At 42.0% G+C, this 17567-nt stretch overlaps 1 protein-coding gene across 12 annotated transcripts in view; it reads left to right on the top strand.

Annotated features, from left to right (window-relative positions):
- The window catches only part of Atxn1 (ataxin 1), a 395773-nt gene that overhangs the window by 69736 nt on the left and 308470 nt on the right, over positions 1-17567 (top strand). Inside the window, exon 3 of one of the 12 annotated variants that reach the window (XM_040755909.1) lies at positions 10712-10818. The exons of the other annotated variants lie outside the window; for them this stretch is intronic. The gene's annotated coding sequence lies outside the window, so the exon portion shown is untranslated. The remainder of the gene's footprint in view (positions 1-10711; positions 10819-17567) is intronic. 12 annotated transcript variants of the gene reach the window in all.

Raw genomic sequence — 17567 nt, 5'->3', positions numbered from 1 at the left:
CCCTTGAAGAGGAGGATGTGTGACAGATCTGTCCCATTATGGCTGAGCACTTTTTCTCTGCACTCCCCTGTCCTGTTCTCTCTCTAGACTCTGTATACAAGGTAAAACAGACAGTATTTACCTTTTTGCATTGGCTTTCTTCTATGGGCATGTTGTATTATTTAACATTTTCATCCTTTCAGTGTTTTGACTTTATTTATCCATAAGAGTGGTCTTTAAGGATTCTGCAGGGCAATTTTTTTTGACTTGTGTAATTAGTGGGTTGTATTCCCACGTCTCCCTGCTCTAGGGTTACTTAACTCTGACAAAGGTGATTGGGGGAGGCCAGCAAGAGGCTTCAGATTTCTAGACAGCCTGAGACTTCCTCTTTCTACTTGTCCTGGGTCATGCATTCTCAAAGAATTTCAGTATAAATTAAATACACTTCTTCATAAACTAGGCTGAACATAATTTAATATTTCCCTGAAGGTACTTCGGAGTCTCAGAGTGTTTGAGGGGTCATGGTGAACATCAATTAGCTTCTCGTGGTGGGCGTTGTGCAGAAGAAGGGAATTAGCAGAGTTCTGTTTGATGCAGCCCTGAGTGACTGGGCACTGGTTCTGTTATTACAGGGAGCTCAGTTGGGACAGAGGCTCTATGTTAAGTTGTCATACAGGAGTGAATGGAATGCAGGAAACTTCCTCGGCTTAAAGAAACTGGTGATAACTCATGTGTCGGCTGGACCACGTGGCCTCTTTACTCTGAGGAGCGCTTTCACATGCATCATTTTTATTATTTTTTTTTCCTGGAAAGGAGGCAAAGCAGAAAACTTGAGTCACTTGCCTAAATCATGTAACATAAATGTCAGAGGCCACAGAACTCCAAATGCGATGGTTTTGTTTTGTTTTACTTTTTTGCTTGTTTTTTATTGTAAAGTTTATCAGCACACAGTGTGTTCTCTGGGCTGTAGACCTACTGACAGTCCTCACAGCTGCTCTCTGAGTGGGTCATCTTCAGTTCTTGTGACTTTCTGTTTAGGCACAAGGACACTGAGGTACAGAAGTTAATGCATACCCTACCTGAGTGGAAAAGTTAAATACGAGGCCAGCGCCTCAGGACCCAGAACCTGTACTCTTGACCAAGGAGCCCGGGCCTGCTCTGTGCACACACACACACTTAATGTTAGTTGAGAAAGATGTGTCTGTAGGTAGCTTTCTGTCTACAAAGATCTTTCTGTCTGTGATCCTTTTGTCTGTGATGTGGAAGCCAGATTTTTTGATTTGAGATCTTAGACCCTTTACTCATCCCTGAGTCTCAGTTTCCATATCTCAGATATGACAATATAGAATATCTAATGTTCTTGTGAGAACATGGTGAGACTTATATTAGGACCCTAATACAGCACTGTTGTGGTTTCTAGTTTTTAAAGAAATGGCTATCATCACTTCGTAATGTTATCATGTAGTAATAAAGAGCAATGTTACTAAAAAAAAAACTTTCCAACAATTAGGTATTTGCACCCATTTAATGAACGTGTGGGTATAAGTAGGTCATTCATAAGTGGCATCTTCTCATGGGCCTGCCTCACATGGTAGTAGGGCTTGATGCTTCAAAATGGGGAAGTCTTACTAATTAAGCTTTCAAGATCATTAATCCTCCCTATACTTAGTTGATAAGATTTTATCTCATTAAGCAATTATCAAGTTATATATGAACTGAGACCAGTCATCCAAACTGTTAGCTGTAGAGTAAAAATTTTACAATATTTTTTCTGCCTTTTTACATGGTGCTGAGAATCAAATTCAGGTCCTTCTGTTTGCTCAGCAAACACCATACTAACTGAGTCTTCTTCTCACCCTGTGTTCTGTTTTTGTTTATTTCTTCAGGATATCTTCTCAGTGATTCTTCATCACTCTTAAAGATATTTTCTGAGTTGGGTGGTGGTGGAGCATGCCTTTAATTCCAGCATTCAGGAAGCAGAGGCAGGTGGATTTATGTGAGATTGAGGCAAGCTACACAGAGAAACCCTGTCTTTAAAAATCAATATAGATATATGTATTTTTTTCCTGAACTTCATGCCTCAGGCTATAAATTCCTTATGTACTAGAAACTCTCTTAGCGTAATCAGTGATTCTGACTTGGCAGATGACATTAATTGTAGCTGCTTCATGGGCGCTTTGCTTCTTTACATGGCTTGCAGTTTTGTAAATACAAAAAGAATGATTATTATTTTTTTCTTGGTTTGTCGAGACAGGGTTTCTCTTTGTAGCTTTGGAGGCTGTCCTGGAACCAGCTCTTGTAGACCAGGCTGGTCTCGAGCTCACAGAGATCTGCCTGCCTCTGCCTCCTCAGTGCTAGGTTCAAAGTTGTGTGCTAGTCCTTCCAAATGTTAAATAGGCCCTTTCTTATTTTTGCAATATAGAAAAGTATACTGTATACAGTATATGCATTTCCTTTTTTGCAAATTTAAAAATTACGCTTGTGTTTGCATGCAGAGAGCAATTTGGTGGAGTCATTTCTCTCCTACCCTGAGGGCCCTGAAGGCTATACTCTAGGTTGCCATGGATGCGTTAAGCCATTCTGCCCAATGCAGCATATGCATTTCTAAACTATGGACATTTCTTCTCATTCCTCACAAGAGCTTACTTTTACTTTTTCTAAAACATCTGCCATGTTATTCCAAGTTTGGAGGATTATGGTAACAAATAGTGAGGTTCCCTATGAGAAGGGAACCTGCCAGTGTCATAGGATGGCATTAATAAGAGGGAGGCATGATGGTTTGAGACCTGATTGTAAGCTGGCACTTCTTGGAATGAATTTCTAGAATAGAATTCCAAGAGGAAACCACACTTGCTAGTACAGAATTCATGGAGACCGCATCGTGTTACTTCATACATTTCAAAGCAGAGTGGATGGGCTGGAGTTGTAACTCCTGGTAGAACAGATGGCTAGCATGTAGCATGTGTGAGACCCTGGGTTCGAGACTGAGCACTGCAAAACAAATAAGCAAACATAAGTAGGTAACTAAATAATTGAAATAAAAGGCCCAGTAGTGATTGCAAATAGTACGCAATGTTGGCTCTCTTCTTCTCTCCCCATTTTCTTTTATCTCGTTGTCAGTTTTCAGAATTCAGTCAGTATTTCCTAATCCTTTCCTACAGTGATCTAAGGACAGTAGGGGACAGAGATTATTTGATGTAGGCCACTGTGGTTTCTGAAGGGGACCAGAGGAGAGCACCTGCCCCATTGGTAGGCAGGTCTCACTTTGGGGACACTGACTATATTGTGGTGGGTGAATAACCATGACTCAGCAAGTCATTCTCCCTCCATTTTTCAGAATTAGTCAAAGAAGTTGAAGTTGAGCGATTTCACAGGGCTGCACCAGGCCCAAGGGTCTCTGATTCATATACTCCTGAAAACTTGGGTGTGGGCCTTTTGGTTTTGACAAATGGGAATGGATTTGCCAGGAAGTCTGGAGATGTGTTTTCCAGTTATCCTCTCCTCTTGGGTAAGAATTGACTATCAGTGTGCTGGGAGCTCTGACACTGAGCTGTTCTGAGCCCTCCAAGAGGTGAATTTCTGGTGAAGGATGGGAGACCACTGCATGGGAGCTGTGTGAGCTTCAGGAGAACTTTGGCATTAGCTCATTTGGCATGTGAATCCCTGGCTCGTGGGTACCTAGTTTCTAAGTGGGGAATGATGCTATTGGGCCACATAGACTGGAGATGGTCAGGATGCTGCAGAAACTCACATAAAGACCCTCAGTTGCCCTCTTCCAGAGTTTATCCAGTCAGAGCAGAAATCATACTTAAAAGGAAAAAACAAAAACAAAATGGAAACCCCCATCTCCTTAATGCCCCCTTGGGGCCACAGGATTTGATTTGTTTGTTCATGTGTTTGATCCACCTTTCCTATAGTAGGTAAAACACTACAGGAACAACTGGGAGACGCAAAAACAAAAATAATCAACAACAACAAAAAAGCAAAAAAATGAAACCAAAATTGCTCATAAACCCATCTTGGTTTGACTGACGTTTCTAGTAGGAGGGTATGTTTTCAAGATCTTTTAAGCTCCTTGATTGTTATTACTCATTAGTAACTAACCATGGCTTTGTAATAACTTAAAATTGCTAAAAGAATAGACTCTAAATGTTCTTACTATAAAGAACTAGTACGTGGAACAATGGATAAGTCAACTCTCTCCATATAATTATTTCACAGTATATGTATATTAGTATATCAACACATTCTATTATAGTCACGAATAAATGCCATTTTTATGTGTCAATTAAAACAAACATTTAGATTAAAAATGCACTGTCACATGGACTAGGCTCTATGCCCTAAATTTACATGCCTTATGACTCCAAAAAATTCAGACATGTAGTTCTCATACATGTTGGTCTTATACATTGTAGTTCTTATATATGTAGTTCTCATACATGTAGTTGTCACACATGTAGTTCTCAAATAGCCTGACTCATCAACTCTGACTTGAAGAGTGTTGTCTTGGTCTAAGATCCACCAGACAAGAAATTCCAGCTTCATGCAGCAAAGGAATATGTCTTAATATGCATGTACACACACACACACACACATGCATAAACATTGTTAGTGAGCTGATCTAAGAGCTTTTGGTGGTCACTAAGGAATATGATTGTAAAAAATCTCTAGATACTAACTTGATTTTTCACAGTGGTTCACTGGTAGTGTTACAATGCTATTGCTTTTTAGATGGTCCTGATGGAAATGTAAACAGGATGAAAGGAAGAAAGCAGGTCAGATATCACCCAGAATTCCCTGTGGGAAGGGAAGAATTCCCTTGTTTCCTGTTACCTTTTTATTATTGCAAAATTGTGTTGAGCTCTATCTATGTGATTGTATCTCACATCAGGATGCCACAAATTCTGGAAAACTGTCAAACCATGCTGCACTTAACTAGTGCTCTATGGACAAGGCCCAGGTCAGAAATTTTGTGAACCACTAGGCAGAAAACCCTTGGCTGGGAGCCTTGAATTCTGGAGCTGAGTGTGTCTTTTTCATTTTCCTTCTTATTTCTTGGTAGATAGTGTGTACCAGTCTTAGCAGGAAGGAGATCCCAAGATCGACATTACACCAGTCCTTCACTGGTGGAAACTTTTAAGGAAAGCCTAGATAGCATCTCTCAGAGCTCTGGAACTTCATGAATGTGTCTCAAAGGGCATGCCTACCACCTGTTTACCTTTATACTTTGGGTACCCACCACTTACAGTATGTGCAGGTCCCCAAAGTTTGAAGATGCCCTAAATAGTCAATGCCCAAAGTAACTCCTAAGTTTTAGGTAATTCAGGAACTCAGTGATACATAAATCCCAGGAAACTCCCTTCAAGTGTTTCCAGTGACTGCTTCATACCTTGTCCTGGGACAGAAGAATGATGCTGTAAAAAGTGGCCATATGAGAGAAGCTAGTATTTCATTTGTTGTAGTTTTCTGTAGTGTGTGTGTGTGTGTGTGTGTGTGCGTGCGTGTGTGCATGCGTGTCCGATGGGGGTGGGAGGGCATTAGTTGCCAAGACAACAGTAATGATTTCACATAGCTTTGGGGAACTTTTGTAAGAAATAGTTAGATATGTTGAAAGATCACAGAAGTCACTGTAGTGTTAAATAGAAACACATAGATTAACTCACATATTTTGTCTTTGTTATGGTACTCATGTATATTTGCTTCTCTTTGTGTGTATGTGTGCATATGTACATGTTTGCATGCTTTTTTTCCCTTTTATTTCAGGCTGCTTGTAGAAAATGCTGATTCATAGTGTCATTGTCTTTTGCTTTCCTGGTAAATTCTCAGTTTGTTTCTCAGTTAATTTTTTATAACCACCTTGAATTTAGTCTCTCTACATAAATCTTTTTCCATTCCTCTTATACACATATGTTGCTTTATTTCATGCTAATAAATGCTAGACTTGTCCTAATGAATTCAAAGAAATGTCATAGAACTCTCAAACATTTTTCCCTGTTCTTAATATATTTAACATTTCAGTGGTAAGTTTTAGTACATGAGCACTAGAAGATGCTCAGGCTGTTTGGATAGCATCCAGACCATCATGTCTTCATTGGATCACCTGTGTCATTTAAGGTAGAACCCTGTGAAAATTCTCTCATTATGAAAATAGCAAGTTGAGGAGTTAGGGGAGAGGTGAATGAGTGGACACAGTGCTTGCTCTGTAAGCCTGAGGACCAGGGTTCTGATCCCCAGAACCTATATAAATGCCCTGTGAGTGTGGAAACCTGCTAGTGATCCCAGAGCTTGGAAAGCAGAGAAGCGATCCCTGGAGCAAGGTGGCCAGCTAGACTAGAAGTATGGAAGGCCAGGCTTCAGCTGAGCCTAGCTCAGAAATAAGGTGGAAAGCAGTCTAGGATGACTCCTGATGTCAAGCCTCCACAGGCATGCACACCAACACACACACTTGCACCTGCACACATGAGGGAGAGCATACATGCACACACACACACACACACACACACACACATTTCTTTTAGAAATTGAAAGTTTAATTTTGGAGGCTTGGAAAAAATTTAACCTGTGCTAAGTCAGTTGTGACACAGTAAGCTGAGATGCTATTTTCACTGAACACTTCTCATACAGCAGACAGCTTCGCCTCCTGGTGTAATTCTGTGCCAGTGGCTTGATGCTTCTGTTTTCAGGCTTTAAATCCATAGATCTTCCCTGCGTGTTAGTTAGCACACCCTGATTGTTCACCTTAAGCTTGTATCCTACCCAAGGTTGACCATGTCATAGAAGCTAGATGGGATTGCAGCTCTATGGACATTGTGGGAGACTGTGTTCTTTATCTAAATGCTTTATTTAGTTAAATACTTTTGTAAATATACAGAAAGTTCATGGGACTAAGAAACCTCACCCAGGCCACATAGGGGGTTCTCAGTAGCTATGTTTTGTTCATTTAAATGACTTTATTTTTATCTTTAAAAAACTGCTTTTAAAAATATCTGTAGTAATTGTCTTTAACTATTTGTAGGACATTTAAAAAATCCCTCAAACAATACAACTTTTCCTTCCTGTTTGCTACTGATACAATAATTGGCTCCCCCCAACCAAGCAGATTATTTAAACTTTTCTGTTTCTAGCTGAGAGTATAACATTTATTGACTCTATGTCAGGGAAATCCATGTAGTATGTTCTAAATAATCCCTTTTGTCAGTAACTTGTTTCAAGATAATCCTTGTAATGACCATGTTACAGGCCTTTGAGGTGGACCCCTCTGAGATGAATAATTTAAAAAACATAACTGCAGATGGTCTGTTAGAATATTGGCTGGATGTCTTTCTTACTGGTCTTAATGCTGCTGCAGGATGATCCAGTGATTTGTGGTGCTACCAGCTTTGAAATGGGCTCTGCTGGGCTCAGAGAAAGGCTTAGTTGGAAAAGAGCATTCCACATAAGCATGAGTGCTTTCCATGTGAGCATGAGTGCAATCCATGTAAACAAGAGTGACATCCATGTAAATACGAGTGAAATCCATGTAAGCATGAGTTCAATTCATATAATAAGCTCAATCCATATAAACACTAGTGCAATCCATGTAAACGTAAGTGCATTCCATGTAAGCACGAGTGCTTTCCATGTAAGCATGAGTGCAACCCATGTAAACAGGAGTGCAATCCATGTAAACATGAGTGCCATTCATGTAAACAGGAGTGCAATCCATGTAAGAATGAGTGCAATCCATGTAAACATGAGTGTATTACATGTAAGCATGTGTTCATTCCATGTAAGCATGAATGCATTCGTGTAAACATGAGCTCAATCCATGTAAGCATGAATGCATTCCATGTAAGCATGAGGTCCATGTTTGATCTCCAGAACTGATAAAAAAGGCAGTTGTGCCTAGGCAGAGGTGGTGCATGCCTTTAATATCATCACTTGGGAGTCAGAGGTAGGCTGATCTATGAGTTCCAGACCAGCCTCATCTACAAAGTGAGTTCCAAGACAGCCAGGACTGTTACACAGAGAAACCATGTCTCAAAAAAACAAAACAAATAAAATGAGCCAGGTATGGTAGCATTAACTTAAGACCAGAGTGTGGGGAGATAGAGAATGAGGATCCCCAGGGCTAGCTATGCGGTGAGCTACAGGTTCACTGTAAGACCCTGTCTCAAAAGGCAAAGGGGTGGTTTTTGAGGAACTTCATCCAAGTTTGGTTTCTGGCCACCACATGCAAATCCATGAGAATCCACAGGGGCACTGACAGAAACTGTTTGCTTTTACTACTACTGTAGCTTTTACCTCAGAGAGCACACGGCATGATTCAGAGTCTGAAATGACTCCTTAAAATTAGACTCATATGTTTTAGTGTAATTATGGATTCTGTGTGGCAAGTTATTTCTGGAAATTTGTTGTCCCATCCTATACACCCTGAAAGATAGAAAACCAGGAAGTCAACATAACTCAAGTAATTATTTGTGAATTTTCATTTCTTATGTGAATTTAAATGCATGTGTGAAGAACTTTTTTTTTTAAACGTGGAAATTTCAGGACTAAGGAGATGACTCAGTGATTGAGGGCACTTGTTGCTCTTGCAGAGGGCCAGGGTTCAGTTCCCAGTACCCACATGATGGCTCACAACTACCTATGACTCCAGTTCCAGGGGATTCAGCACCTTCTGATCTCTGCAAGTACCAGACATGCATGTGGTACACATGCATACATACAGGCAAAACATTCCTACACATAAAATAAAAATAAATTACCCAAGAGGGGCTGGAGAAAGGAAGGGGAACAGGAAAAGTGATATAATTCTATTTCAATTAAAAGCATATTTAAAAAGTAAGTCAAATAAAACAAAAACTACAAATCAAAAACAAAGGCTAACATTCAATCTTGTTTAAACACTCACATCAAGTGAGGAAGGAATATCAGTACTGGTTTTAATTTTGTCAATCATGGCTTATATTTCACTTGTAGTGATTGAGTTGTTATTTTTTTCATTGAGTTCTAGGAAATTTTGTGAGACGACTTTTAATACATTAAATTATTACTTGAACAATTTCTCTTTCAAAAAACAATAGCTAAAATATTTTTAAATGATTGGTAGTGGTGGCACATACCTTTAATCCCAGCACTGGGAGGCAGTGGCAGGCGGATCTCTGTGAGTTTGATACCAGCCTGGTCTCCAGAGCAAGTTCCAGAATAGTCAAGGCTATATAGAGAAACACTGTCTTGAAAAGCCAACCAACAAAACAAAACAAAACACAAAACCAAATAAATAAACAAGCAAACATTGACAGAGACAATGGTGTGGAGAATGAGACTAATCATAATGGCTTAGATGCATTTATGAAACTGTCCAGGAGGAAAAACTTCATTCATTATGTTTTTAAATGCATGAAGCATATTGATCCACATTACTTAGGATTTTTATCCCTCAAAGTGTCCTACCTTGGGTGAAGTGGCATATGTCTTTAATCCTAACACTCAGGAGGCAAAGACTGGGGAATCTCTGAGAGTTTGAGGTCAGCCTGATCTTTACAGCAAATTCTAACACAGCAAATTCCAGACCAGCCCCCCCCCCAGTGGGTAGTCTGATTCCGTCACAAAACCAAGCAAACAAAAATTTTGTGTGTACAAGGAAGATAATAAGTAAATGTATGGTGAAAATAAAATAAAATCTTCTTGTTTTAAAAGTAGTTTATGGAGAGATAAAATACCACTATCTTGTGGCTCATATTTCTGCTTGATCTTGACGCTCCCATGTTTACAGCTTAAAGATTGAATGATGACTGCTTTGGTCAGGCCACGTATTTCAGAGGAGGTGCCAACCTTTTTTTTATGACCTGTGAACATTTCATGTGAACTCTATAAATTCAATTTAACAAAGCTATCTCCTTGATATGCCAGGAGAAAAAATAGTGAATAATATCTTCTACTTAGACTGTGACTGGTAGTATCACTACATTTTATATAATAAAGTGTGCTGGTGTGTGTGTGTGTGTGTGTGTGTGTGTGTGTGTGTGTGTGTGGCGTGGGTGCAGCAGCAATATTGTAAGTTTCTTTCAAAATGCACAAGATGCCTCATGGTCTGTGGGTGGGGGACCCACCTAAGGTGCCCTCACCAGTTACTCATCCCCTTGTTCCTCTCCACCAAGGGAAAACCCAGCGTGCCGACGGTGGGGTGTGGGGGCTGGGGAGATCAGTGGTTTCTTAGCAGAAGTTGTGGTGTTAGATACTCGGCACCATGCAGGTGTATTACTTTATCATCACTATGCATAGTGAACCAAGGCATAAGTGGCGTTCGTGGTCAAAATGGGCACTAGTCCCAACACAAAAAATTACAGCATACCCACAAATTTGCCTGGCCTACCAGCGAATGCAAATTAAAATCCTTCTCACACAAGAGTAGCAATCCTAGGGCCAGAAGTTGAAGGGTGTGTGTGTGTGTGTGTGTGTGTGTGTGTGTGTGTACATGTGTTTGTTGTAGACATAAATATGTTAGTGCATTGACCATTTCCTTTATTTTGTTTTCCCAAGGCAAATAAATATTATTCTTTGACGTTTCTGGTTTGTTTCCTATTGTATCTCCATCACTCTTAGAATACCAGGTGAATAAATGAATACTTTTAAGTTTCCTTACAAAAATACCCACTCCCAATCTAGGAAGAGATGTTTCATCTGAATTGTGCAGGTTATGTAATAAATTCCAGACTCGTTAAGAATACATTCTCTCTGTTTTCAGGGATTGAATCCCACCCCCCATTCCAAGTAGTAAGAAAAGATGAAGAAGACTCCTTTCTGGCCCCCGGGGCTGTGCTGAATCGTGAGACTACAATCAAGTGGCTTTGGGTAGATAAGCTAAGTTTTCTCAACATCAGGAAAATGAGGAAGTAGGCTCTTTTTAAAAATTTATTTTATGTGCATTGATGTAAAGGTATCAGATCCCCTGGAGTTGGGAGTTACAGACAGTTCTGAACTGCCATGTGGGTGCTGGGAATTGAACCTGGACCCTCTGGAAGAGCAGCAAGTGCTCTTAACCGCTGAGCCACCTCTCCAGTTCCAGGAAGTAGGATCTTATGAGCAGTTTTTCAACTGTGGCTTCTGAATCTCCAGGATGCTCCTTATCTTCCAACAGGCTCAGGGCTTGAACAGAGTGGAGGCTAGCTTGTAGACCTGGGAATCAATATAATAGTCAATAATCAAGTGAAATGGTACAGAATCTGGAACTTTCTGAGACCAACATGACACATGTGGAAAATTCCACTGATGAATAACACAGGTGTAAGAGCACTGGTGCACTGGAGAATTTTTAACCTGTGACCTCTAGGCTGTCTGTGTGACATAAGTGTGCAACCTGAGTTTGTCTCCAACATACCTCATCATATATGTGCAAAGTATTCCAGAGTCTGAAAAAAGTTTAAAATTGCAAATACTCCTGGTTTGTGATAAAGGATGCTCAGTGTTTATCATGATAGGCATTTTTTTCCTGTGACATTGTGAAGGTCATTTCTTTGTCTTGCATTTGTGATAGAAGGTCCTCATTGGCTGGTAGGAAGTGATACAATAAGGGAATGGGTCTTCCATAAGGAAGCCAGCGTGGAAAAGTTTCAAATGGGAGGAGCCAGGTGGGGCAACCCTCCCCATGGGCTACTGCTTGTTCCTAGTCAGGCAACTCTAGATTGTTCCAATGAATGGAAATGAAACTTGCAAAATTGTTCTTTCTTTCTGTGGGGGCAGCTTGAAGTCCTTGCCATACTTGGGGGATTTTTGACACCGTTCTCACACCTTTAAAGCTATGATCTGTGGCTGGACCCATTGACTCTGTGGCTTGCCTCTGAATACCAAACAAATGATGAAACAAGTGACTATTTTCTGTCACCAGCCAAAGGAGGGGCCTGAGGCATGAACCTTGCCTTTGGCAGAAACACTGATAGCTCCCTGGCATCCTCATGCTCCCTCTGCCTGGCCCCTACAGCTCCAGCCCACAGAACATCTTAGTGGAAAGGAGAACAGAGCCACAGAAGAAAGGGAAGTTGTGGGAATCCTGAAATGGTAATACCCGCGGTGGCAGCAGAGCCGTCTGCCAAGCAGAGAACACTGGTGAGCCTTCGGGCACTAATTGCCAAACATGTTTGTACTAGAATGAGGTTCAGAAACTCAGACAGAGCACTGCCTGTGTTTAGACCTCATGTGGGAAAGGTTGATTTATCTCCAGTTGAAATGCAAGCATCTATGTGTCAGGAAATGCTCTGAGGTGGCTCCCTAAGCCCCTTGGCTACAAGCTCTAAAATGTGGAGGACAGAGGACTCCCATGACCTCAACTCTTTAAAGGGAATGAGACATTTTTCTTCTGAGCATCTCTGCCTCATGAACATGAAGGAGGGCTCTGTGCCAAAAGTTCCTGCGGGGAAGTTAACGGAGGTGGAAAGTTGAAATAACCTGGAAGGTACCAAAGCTGAGAAACTGCTATTTCTCCTTCCACAATTTGCTTTGGAAGACAGTCAATGGAGACAGGCTCAAGGCTGGCAGCTGTGTGGGATGTTTCTGCGTGCTGGCCCATGGAGGGGGGTATCTCTCCCTGACTCCCCCTATCTCCATCTTTCTTCCTTCCCTCCAAATCCAGAGTTAATCCCAGGTGAAGAAACCCACTTCCTGTAAACTTGCCTGGCACAGAGGTGGCTGGGTTTGTATGCTCGGCATACCGGGAACTGGCTGGTTGTTATAAAGGTGGTACTCTTCAGCAAATAACTCAAGTTACTCCTTTCTTTGTTTTTTTTTTTTTTTTTTTTTTTTTTGGAAAGCAAATGATGCTTTCTCTGTGTGTGTTGAGAAATTGGTCCCATCAGCTTCTCGCTTTTGGCTGTCCAGGCTCCCTGTGCCAGTGCAGCTGCGAGCCAGGTTTCTGAGGCTCTTCTGACCCAGGTTGGCAGCCTCCTAAAAATAACTGTCATTTCAAGTTCAGCTAAAATACATAACTTAACAAATAAATAATATGAAGCGTATGAATAGAAGTCGGAAAGTGAGGGTTAACAGACCAAAATGTAGCAGTCCTGCCATGAAAAATACCTTCTTAAGACGCTCCCTATCAGGCTCTTTCCCAGGCTAGCACTTATGTTACCCAGGAAGCCTTTGATCTGTTCCTGGTGCGCCATCATTTTCCATTTCCCCATGGGAGGTTCCAACTAACTGAATCCTTGCAAATTTTCTTAAATGAAGCAGAACAAAACCACTTGTATGTGTCATTATTTTATCACAGGCAGTGTATCAATTAGCTTGAGTATGACTTAGCTTGAAATGAAGATAGGTATTCTAACTTTAAAAATGTGTGTGTGTTTGTGTTTGTGTGTGTGTGTGTGTGTGCGCGCGCGTGCGCGCGTGCGTGCACATGTCACAGCATACTCCTGTGGAGGTCAGAGAACAACACTGTGGAGTTGGTTCTCTCCTCCCCCCTTTATGTGGATTCCAGGGATGGAACTTGGGTACTCAGGTTTGAGTGGCAAATGCTTTCACCCTGGGAGCTGTCTGAACGCCCCCCTCCACCCCCTTTTTTGTTAATGTTCTTTATTACCTTGGATGGGAAACCCTCAACTATATAATTCAGTCTTTTTTCTAATCTTGGAGCTGACAAATGAGAGTCACAGAAAGGAAAAGGGGGATTTTTCATGTCAGACCCAACATGAGCTGTGTTTAGATGCAGATGTTGGCAGGCAGGCGTGGGGTATGCTTGGAAGGGAACAGCTGCTACCCCAGAAGGCTCAGAGTTTGCTTCTGGTGCTGATGCCCTGGATTTCTGCCTTCTATCCAGGCTCTTGCAGATGTTGCAGTGCAGGGGAAAGGTGACATCAACAGCTGGTCCATGACAGGTACTCGTTGCACAGAGACCTTTAGTCTTCCAGGGTTCTCCTCTGTTCAGATTAGATATTCATGCTTTGTTTGCGTCTGTGCAGCCCTGGCTGATCTGGACTTGATCGTGGATCTTTTTCCTCCACTTCTGCATCTAACACCCATACACATACGTTTCATCTGTTGCCGACAGCCTCCGCTGCATGTCTTGCTGGCACTGGGGCCTCCCTGTCAATGCTCTCTGTGTGTTCTTGGGAGTTACATAATGGCAGTTCTTTAGTTTACCAAGCAGTCTTCTCAGAGACTAATGGCCTAATCAGGACTTCAAAACATACAAACAGTTCAACACAGGCAATTGATTCACAGAGCTCCTTCTCCTGACAAGGCTGAGCTAATGGGAGTGAGAGGGAGGTGTGCAGGAGAAGCTTTGATGTGTTGAAAAAAGTGTGTTCCACGAACCCCATGCAGCATTGCTCGTTAGTGAGAGATCCATCTTCCTATACATGAAGCACGAGTGCCTTACTTAGCTATACTTGGCCTTCCTTAGTAATGTACATATTTCATGTATTATGACACCTCCCATTTCCCCTTTCTTATACATACTGATTGGGACAGTTCTGGAGAGGCGGCTGTTCATCCCCCCACACTGCACACAATGTTACACCTCTGGTGCTGTGTCCTGGTTCCTTAGGATAGAACTCTAGTAGAGACTGGACAGTAGGGCTGCCCTGCTTGCTTCGGGGCATTGTTGATTGACAGGCATTCTTATCCTTCCTCCATGGCTGTCAGCAAAGAATTTCTATGTGACAGTAGGGAGGGAGTATCCAGGAAAGAATCCAGGGGTCCCTCTCTGGAGCAGTGCCCAGGCAGGAGAGGGAATTACACTGCCTCCTTTTCTGGGATTTGCTGGAACACCCCAAAGTCTTGCATCCCTTCCTTCAACCATTTCTGTGCCATGGTTTTCTATCCTTTAGCCAGATCACTGAATTGATCTTGAAGTTGCCCATTTTCTAGTAGCTACAACCTCCAACTCATAATTCCAAACTTTGCTAAGCACAATGATGAGTGGTGGAAGATAGTGCTTTCTGAATTCATGAAATGTATGGTTCATGTGTAAAAGAAAAATAAAGCAAACCTTTAGCGTACATTTCCTCCCCCACATTCATGTAACACTTGGGCTGTCTGAGTGATTGTAAGCCACCGTGACTGACAGCTACTCTCATTTACTTCACTTTGGTTTTAAGCCATTGGAACCTGGGACAGTAACTGGCTCTCAGTTCTTTCTTATGCCTGTCCCTCACTATTGGTTGACAACTCATGCACAAGGCAAATCCCAGACAGCCTGAACCCTTCTTCCTTGGGAGGGGATAATGAATGAAGAGCATGGTGATGTTTGTGTCTTGGTGAGGCTGCCTTCCAAGAAGCCTGTAAGTTTCAGTAGAAGAGGCTGAGAGGTGCCGTGGATAGAAATTTATTTTGGAGCCTGGAATATCAGGGATGAAGGGGGGGAGAAGGGTAGGAGATGTTGGGGGAAGGGAGCTCTTTCAGGAGTTTTCTGGAAGCTGAAGATGATGAAGCAGTTGATCAAGTTGTTCAGGTCTTATGCAGGCAACCACAACTGCTGTGAATTAACGAGTGTGGCAATTCTGCCATGTCTAGAAGCCACCGTTTCGCTTTGGTCCTCCCTAACCTCTGGCTTTTGTAATGGTTCGCCTCCTCTTCAGCAATGGTCCCTGAGTCTTAGGGGTGTGGTACGAATGTTTCATATATGGCTGAGCACTCCATAATCGCTTACTTTCTGCAGTCTGGCCAGTTGTGAGCTTCTTTATTAACTATCATCCACTGCAATAAGATGCTTAGCTTATTGAGGTCAGACAGCTGCCCCAATCCATGGGTACAGAGAGATGAATTTAGAGGGCAGTTTTGTATAATGTCAATTTAGCAAAATAATAGAAGTAAGTTCACCATCAGGTTCCTTTGAACTTCCTGTCCAGATTTTCAGTATCAGGAAGGTTTCCTCCCAGGGAGTGGGCCTTAAATCTAATTGGGTAGCAGTCGGTCACTGCCAGAGCATTCGTGACCCAATCACACCCATTGGCATATCTTGCTACACCAGTTCTTATTGAAGTTCACAGGACTCACACCTGAGTAAGACTATTGATGACTCCCTGCCCTCAGCTGCCTGCCTAGCACCTTCTAGTACTATGACAGTTATAGCCAGCATGGAGAAAACTTCCTACTCAGGAACAATCGATATATCCATGTCCTGTAACCAAGAAGTGTGATGTCTTCAGGAACAGGGTCTTGCCATCATATTCTGGTGAGCAACCAAGAACAATGGTGATGGCAGTCTGTACTGTTTGGGGGCAAATCTCTGGAACACCTTTGATCAACCCTCAGAGGGGAGGTATCTTACAACTGGCACTGACTTTTTATTTGGCAACCTGTGTCTTCTTGGGGGAGCATAATCCATTTTGTAGGACAACTCAAATTGAACTGTGTGTGTGTGTGTGTGTGTGTATGTCTTATAAAATGGTTTCCATATGGAATTTCAGGCATTCTTTATTCCTTCCCCAAACCCTTCCTCTATTCTACCCCTCTATCTCCCTTTCTTTTTCCTCCATTTTCTCCTTCATATCACTTGCGTTCTATGCCCTGATATTATTCTCTTAACTATAACAATAATAAATTTATTCTTCACTTTTTTTTTAGTAAAAGCCTAATAGCTAGGCTATAGCTCTGGGTTAAGGGTGGTTGACTAGTTCAATCCACAGCATTAAATTACTTAAAATAATTGAAAAGCAGCTTACTGTTAACTGGAGGATGAAGTAGACCTTGCTGGATTTGTAGTACTTTGCCCTTCCCCATTTATTCCCCTGACTGAAAACTGGGACTCTGACATTTCATTGTGATAAAGGGAAGATGTGGGCATCTGCACATTTACAGTCCCTTCTCAACTCTCTCCAGTAGGCTAGTAGTTTCCAGACTGTTGTATTGAATACACAGCATCATGTTTGCAATGTTTATGGGGAACCCAAGGGTGTTTCAGAGTGAGCTTGGACAATATTGGATTATTTCCAAATTTTAGAGCCTATCCTCTTACAAGAAAACAGACCCCTGCCTCTCCCTTCCTTCTCCTTCCTCTCCCTCCCTCTTTTGTTCTTTCTTTTTCCTTCCTTCCTTCCTTCTTCCTCTCCTCCCCTTCCCCTTCCTTTCTTGTTCCCCCACTCCCTCGTTTTCTCCCTCCTCCTCTTCTTCTCTATTTTCACTCCACCCCTCTTTTCTTTCCTAATTTTCTATCCTTTCTCTTGCCCCATTCTCCATCCAGCCATCTTCCCTTTCTGGTTTCTTCCTTTTCCCTTTGGTAGGTTGGCTCTGAAGTTTTAGTTAGCACATGAAGTAATGAGTTTCCTTGTAGCATTTGATGTGCACTTCTCTGACCTCACCCCACCTGCCCGCCCCCATTTCCTTTCTCATCCCTGCTTGCACCTTCTGCCCCCAGTATTCTCTTTTTCGTTTTCATGTCGTGCCCGTTCTGTTCCCCCACACCCATGCCAGAAAGCTTCTTTGTCCCTCTCATGGGCCCCTTTCGAGTTTCATGAACTCTCCCCATGGTCGGAAGCTAGGAAACACATATGAGAGAGGGTATGTGGCATTTGTCTTTTTGAGTGTGAGTTACTTCAATTAATGCAGTATCTTTTTTCCAATTCCATATGTAGTCTTATAAATTCCATTTTGCACAATGAACTACTTTT

This window comes from Mesocricetus auratus, unplaced genomic scaffold, assembly GCF_017639785.1.
Source record: "Mesocricetus auratus isolate SY011 unplaced genomic scaffold, BCM_Maur_2.0 Super-Scaffold_100013, whole genome shotgun sequence".
Lineage (NCBI taxonomy): Eukaryota > Metazoa > Chordata > Mammalia > Rodentia > Cricetidae > Mesocricetus > Mesocricetus auratus.
This window is presented reverse-complemented; position numbering and strand designations above follow the sequence as displayed.